The sequence below is a fragment of the Puma concolor genome, chromosome D2 (genome assembly GCF_028749965.1).
Source record: "Puma concolor isolate L17-30 chromosome D2, mPumCon1.1.hap2, whole genome shotgun sequence".
Classification (NCBI taxonomy): domain Eukaryota; kingdom Metazoa; phylum Chordata; class Mammalia; order Carnivora; family Felidae; genus Puma; species Puma concolor.
The window spans coordinates 88,300,063-88,307,003 of NC_141677.1; the positions used below are offsets into that span (position 1 = coordinate 88,300,063).

General features: G+C 53.8%; 1 long non-coding RNA gene across 1 annotated transcript; it reads right to left on the minus strand.

Annotated features, from left to right (window-relative positions):
* Nucleotides 1-3,302: 3,302 nt before the first annotated feature.
* LOC147576254 (uncharacterized) lies at nt 3,303-4,128 on the minus strand. The gene is made up of 2 exons (XR_015242035.1): nt 4,033-4,128; nt 3,303-3,464 (listed from the first exon to the last, which is right to left on the minus strand). It is a non-coding gene; the product is annotated as an uncharacterized LOC147576254 (long non-coding RNA).
* Between the last annotated feature and the right edge of the window lie 2,813 nt (nt 4,129-6,941).

Below are 6,941 nucleotides of genomic sequence, written 5' to 3' on the forward strand. Positions count from 1 at the left end.
ACAGATTTCCCCACGTGTGTGCCCCAAGCAGGCGAGCCCTGTCCCTGCCGGTCTCCCTCACCGTGCAGGACAGCTGGCCGTCCCACGTGGGACACTGGCGTCACCGAGCCGTCGGCGCTCACGGGCGGACCGCGATGAGGCAGGTGCTCAGCGCGTCGCCAATGTGCACGGCAGGCAGAGCGGGGTCCAGCCTCACTGACAGACACCTTCTGGGAGAGGAAGCCGACCGCTGCCTTCGGGAAGGTGTGTGCTCGCAGATGCCATCAGGTGTCGTCTGGGATATAAATGTCTTTATTCGGTGAATCGGAAAATGATACTAACTCCTGCCTTAATTTTAAACAAATGACATCGGGAGAGTCAAGGGAAGAAAGAGCCCGCCCCCACCCCCGTCCCCTGGCCCCCTGGAGCCCTTGTTATTGCGATATAAAGAGCCTCCATTGTTTGCTGAAATATTCATGGAGGTAGGAAAAATTAAGCATTAGTAGTTTGCTTTGTGTTTCATTATTTATTAAGCTAGTGACTTATTTTCCTTTTGGCAAGGAGCTTCTGATCTTTTCCAAGAAAACAACGTAGGCAAGAGTAACAGCCCTCATATTTTGGAGCTATTAAAATTAAAATTTAAATGGCCTCCCTGCCCAGAGTGAAAACCAAATAAAGATGTTTATAGTGCAGACTGATTGAAAATGAAAAATGTAGGAGCTTTTTGTTACTCGCTTTGTGAAAGTCAGTTTGTTCAGTAACTCTCCCAAGCTGGCTCTGAACCCCATTCCCTCATTTCCTTCTCCATGTCTCGGCCGATGCCCGGCTGGGTGTTTGGGGGTCCCACCTTCTTCCTCCCGTCCGTCCACCCTCCTGGCACCTGCCCTGGAGGTGCGGGTCCAGAGTCCGCGGGCGGGAGCAGCGTCGTGCTGGCCCCCCCTCACGAGGCCCAGGGAGAGGCTGTCGGCCCCTCCCCGGGAGCGCAACACCCCTGGATGGACGCGGCACCAGGCTCCAGCCCCCTGCGCACATCCCCGATGCCACGGACACTCCAGGAGAAGGCCGAGGTCAGGGGGCCTGGCGGCCGCCACAAACCCACACACGCGGAGAGACTTCGACAGGAGAAAGGTCTCTGGAGTTCTGGAGGCAGAAGCCCAAAGCCAGGTTCGGACTCCCTGTGGAGGCTCCGGGGGAGGGCCCTTCCTGCCTCTTCTGGCTCCTGTGTCCCCAGGTGTTCCTGGGATCAGAGCCTCGGCCCATTCTCTGCCCCGTCTTCCCGCGGCTCCTCCCCTGCCCTGCCCCCTGTGTCTAGTGCAAATCCCTCTGTCCTCTCTCGTGAAGACACCAGTCGTTGCATTTAGGGTCCATGCTCTGGCAGAATGATCTCAGCTTAAGACCCTTAATCACATCTGCAAAGACCCTGTTTGCAGGTAAGGCCACGGCCTCAACCACCGGACTAGAACACGGACACCGAACTAGAACACGGACATCTTTTTGAAGAGTGACATCCGGCCAACTTCACGGATGACGGCACGAGTGTGCGTGCGTGTGCGAGAGGGTGCACGTGTGGGTGTGTGGGCGTGTGTAAGAGTGGGTGGGTGGAGAGTGTGTGCACTTGCGCGTGCGATTGTGTGTGAATATGTGTGTGAGTGTTGGTGGGGGTGGGGGTGTATGAGTGTGCATTTGCGTGTGTGTGTGTGCGTGTGTTTGAGAGAGGGAGAGAAAGAATGTGTTTGCATGGGTGTGGGACCTGAGTGTGTGGGGTTGAGTGTGGGTGGGTGTGCAAATGTGTGTGTGAGAATGTGTGCGAGTGTGCGTGTGTGTGACTGTGTGTAAGTGTGTGCATGTGGGTGCATACAAGAGTGTGGCTGTGAGGTGTGTGGATGAGTGTGTGTGTGTGAGAATGTGCACGCGTGGGGGGGAGTGTGAGAGACTGGGTATGTGGGGGTGTGTGAGAGTGTGTGGGTGTGGGGTGTGTGTGTGTGAGTGTGCGGGGGGGTGGGGGGTGGGGGGGTGTGAGTGTGGGAGTGTGGGTGTGGGGTGTGTGCGCGTTAATGCACCCGGCAACCCTCTGACCCAGCTGGGTGTCCTACCATCCAGACCCGCCTGACACTGTCCCCCTGGAGACGGTGAGGGCTCGGTCCCGTGAGTCCCTGGTCCCCAGTCCGTGCCGTCGCCTGGGCTTCTGGGTGCCTGGCTGCGGGTGGCAGCTTCCCACAACCCCCTCCTGGGGTTCGATCAAGCTGCCAGAGCGGCTCAGAACTCGGGAGACGGTTCAGTCACCGGATCGCTGGTTTTTTAGGAAAGGACACAGCTCCGGAAAGGAAGACCGAAGACGTGCAGGGGGAGGGGTGGCGAAGGGGCGCAGAGGTTCCCCCGGCACCCCGGAAGCTCTCCGGACACCCCCTTCTGGGTTTCTAGCCCGAGGCCGGGGCGGGATGAGCGCTCCAAGCCCCCATCTCTGAGCTGGTTCCTGGACACCAGCCGCCACCCTGCAGCGGCCGAGGGGCGGCCCAGGGTCACCTCGTTCACAGAACAAAAGACACCTTTAGGCGCATCACTTAGGAAATTCCAAGGGTGTTAGGAGCTCTGTGCCAGGAGCCGGCAAAGACCACACATTCATTTCTATGATAAATCACAGTGATCACTCAAAAGACGCTGGTGTGGAAGAAGGCTCCCAGCGAGCCCCACGCCAGGCTTTCAGCTGCCGTGGGAGCGCGAGGTGAGGGCGGCTTCTGCCCCCGGGGCCGCCGGCGCTGGTGCGCGGGAGGGCTCCTGGCCCGCAGAGGGTCCACCTCGCGCTTGGGCGGGAGGAGCCCCACGATCAGTAATGACCTCCCCTCTCTCCTCTAAGCCCCCTCCCGCCTCCTCCGGGGATCAAGTTTGCAGCTGGCGGCTGGGGAAGTGACGGTGAGGGACGGTGAAGCAACCTGGCGGATGCCCGTTAATTGTTTGGAGGGGTGCGTGCAGCCGGCCTGTGGGAGCCCAGAGTCGGGCCAGGCTCATTCTGCCCCGTGCTCGCCAGGCAGTGGGCTTAAACCCCGGCCGGACCCAGCGACTGCCACAGGAAAGTCATGAACTCACGGGCACCCGTAATTCTGAGTTTTTGGAGACTCTGATTCAGCGGGTCTGAGGTAGGGCTGCAGAGACGGCGTTTGTGACTTAACTTCTTTAGCTTTTATTTGTTTGGGTGCGTGTTGATTAATGTGTTTCAGAATTGCATAAAATGCCTAGAAATTTGTCAATGTCCTGCCATCCGTATAGTCTCTCTCTAATTACTAGTTCGAAATGCTATATGTTACCGAAATAACCAAATGTCCTCATCAATGCATCCTTCTTTAACAGCGAGCTGTCACCAGATCTTTTCACTGTGGCCATTTTTGCAACTTTTGTATTTCACAGTTAGTTACTATTGGCTCTTGATTCTTCCCTGAGAGTGTTTGCAATCAAGCACAGGTAGAAAGGCTTCATCTCCATGGAGAGTCCTGGAAAGGACCAGAACACAGGTGAGAACTTTAGGACCCAGCCGTTGAACTCGGTGAGAATTTCTACAACTCTAATGAAGAAACCGATTCATACATCGGCCCGCCCGCTCCAACCCAAGTGAACCGAGAATTGATTACTTGGGATCGAATGAACTAATGGGGTGGTTATAAGTTTTATAACTTTTTCTTCAAAGCATTGTTAGTTCTTTAGTGTTTTGTTTTCCAGATTTAAAGAATCCCCTTTCTCCTTTCTTTTAAGCTATCCGTAAATCACAGCAGTTTGGGGAAATATACTTTTGCATAAACAGAAATGAAGCATTTATTTTTTTCTGATCCCTCCGGAATTCAGAAAGTCCTATCGAAATATCTTATATTCACGACCATATAGGTTTTGACCTAAGTCCAAAAGGGATCTGTTCTCCCTGGAACAGGAAACAATTGGATGAGTCTCTGACTTGGTTTCTTAGCCTGGGGATGCTTTAAAAAAATCTCTGAGATTCCTTATTCCTGGACAGTTTTAAGGAACCAAGATTGACTGTGGGAGCCCATAAAGCCCCCTGGATCTTACCAAAGCTTTGACCGGAACGTTGTATTTGAGAATACACATAAAATCATCGTTCCCACTGCACTTATGTAAATAATCAGGCCGTGGTCGGTGAGACTATTCGCCAGATTCCGCTCCTGGGTCCCGAATTCTTCTGGTTTCCTCAGCTATCTGGCTACAACTCTCCAAACTGATGTTTCCGATTTCCCTCCCACCTTTCTGACTTGGGATTACTGGCACTGAAACTGCCCTTCTCCCAAAGGCCCAACAGCTTGATGACGGCAGACGGCTTGCCGTAAACTTCAGAGGCGTTACCACCGCGGGTCCTGTCGGCATAACGCTCTGCCTGCCTCTGCCTGGACCTCGCAGAGACTTCACTGGGACACCTGCCGACACCAGCAGGGACCTCGAGCTGCAAACCAGCAGCGCCCAGCACGATGGAACGGCCACCCTTAGTCCACCATCTAAAGACGCTGGAAGCCCAAAGCCAGAAATGTTCTCAACCGGCTGCTCTCCAAACTGAGAAATTGAGTTTATAATAGTAACTATTAGCCCTTGTTTTCCTTCTGTTTCCATAGAAGTGCCTCTCATTAAAGTTCTGATTGCCGACACCACACGGAGGCCTGAGTTGGACGAAGGCTCACCTGCCACAGGGCCTCCTCACTCCGGACCTGCCCTGCGTCGCCCTGAGGGGTTCAGCGCAGCAAGGCGCCCATGTGACGCTCGGAGGCGTGTCGGCACCTGGCCCAAAAGCTCTCCGGGCATTCACCCTCAACGGAGGGCAATGTTTCCCACACATCGGAGCCTGGGGACTGTGTTTCTTGGAAAAGCATCAACAAAAAAAAAACGCACCTCAGCCTCCTTGGAAAGGAACTACCCAGTGCAAAATCTGTAATTAAGCACAGATCTAGGACCCTTTAGCCAGAGTCGACTGGACAATCACGTCACCGTAGACTAGTTACCAGCTGAACAAGGGAGAGTGCGTGTGATCACATCATGCCGTGCCCATGTAAATAACTCAGGAGAAAATGAAAATCCAGATCGGCTTGGAAAAGTCAATCCTGAATCTGATGATAATTTAGCCACTTAATTGAATTCATTAACCAATCTATTGATTACATCGGTCATTCTATTTTGACAAACAGCTTTTACCCTCCTGACAGCAATGTTCATAATCTCTCTTATGAGCCGTGTCCCCTCCAAGGTCCTAAGTGCTTTTCACTGGCCACTGACTGGGCCGATGAGAATCGACCTTCAGGTGCCCTTGGAGGAAGGCACAGTGTTAACCAGCGGGCCCCTCTCTCAGCTCAAGCGAGAGAATGAGCAAAAGGAGGTAATTGTCAAAGAAAACCCCAAATGAGGCCACTTTCAGTCTGCTCGGTTTGCTCTCTGTCGATAAAATATTCACGAAGTCCGAATTTTCTTTCCCCTTTAATCTTGAACAGGTTTTTTTTTAGCCCGTCTCCATATTTCTTACCCTTGAGATTCTTGTACAGCACAAGTCAGTCTGCAGAATGACCCTTAACTTGGGTTGGCATGCAGACTTCTGTTCTGTTCCATGACAGTTTGGGTAAGTTGTGTTTTTCAAGGAGTTTTTGCATTTCATCTCAGCGATCAGCTTTATCAACCTAAACGTTCTTCTCATATCCCTCGATTTGCCTTTTAATGACCGGGGCTCTGTGGTTGGCTCTCCTCCCCACCTCCTGGTGTTGGCAACCTGTGCTTTGTTCTCTGATGCATCTCCTAGGGACACATCGAAATTGTATTAATCTTTCTAAAGAACCAAGTTTTTCCTCCAGCTACTTAAAAAAACTTCTCTTTCTTTGTAGTTTCCAGCCCCACAAGGTATGGTTCCTTCGTATTTATTTCCCTTTGGATTTGTCTCATGCATCCGTACGATTGTTCTTCATCAAATGTGGGAAAATTTGGGCCATTATTTCTTCAGGTTTTTTCCTGCCCCCTTGTCTTTTTCCTCGACCGCTGGGCTCCAGCGCACGGGTGTTAGGCCACATGACGCTGCTATTCTCTGTGCGTTCCTAGCATCATTTTTCTCTCTGCCCGTCACATTGGATGGTTTCCATCGAGGCTTTGGGGAACAGGGTGTGCTGAACTTGCCCCGGGCTGCAGTGAGGGGTCCACAGTCTTGGTGGCGACTCAGCCCCGTCCTGCGGGGTCAGGACTCTGTGGCAAACGCACCGAGTGCAATCCCTGTGGGTCCCTCCCAGGAAAGGTGACCCATGACCTTGCCTCCTGCCGTGTATGGTGTCTTCCACCCAGACGCCCTCGCTGGGCCTCAGTGCCCAGGACGCCCATGCCTGCGATGGCCGCTGGTGCCCCGGGGCTTCCCCCAATCTCGGACGGACGCCGGCCTGCCAGGAATCACCCGCCGCCTGCATCGCACAGGCCCCAGCCCCCTCCCCGGAGCTGTGCGGACCCCCTGCGCGGCTCAGCTCCACCCGGGCTGGCTTCACGGAGCCCTCTCCATGGTGCACCTGCTCCAATGTCAGGAGGATCATGGATGGCCTGAGGGTCTGCTCCGTGGACCCCAGATGGTCAGGCAGCCCTCTGGGTGGCCAGCCAGGTGACCTCTGCCCCTAGTGGATGCTGACTGCCACCAGGTGGCCCGGGGCAGCACCATTCCTATCTGTGCTGGCCCTGGGGCTCCTCCCTACCTTCTTCTCTCTCTGTCTCTATCTCTCCCTTCTCTCTGTGTCTCTCTCCTCTTCTTCCCACTCCCTCCCTCCTTTATTTTCAAAGGTTCCCCTCAGACTCAGTAAACATCCCGGGTGCAGATTATATGAGCCTCCTCTTGCAACCTGAGCAGATACATTTAAAAATAAGACTTGTCCAGGGTCATTATCCTCTCCTAGCTGTCTAGCCTCAGAGCTATTTAAGGCCACAGCAGCACGGGCCTCTTAGGGGGAAAGAGGATG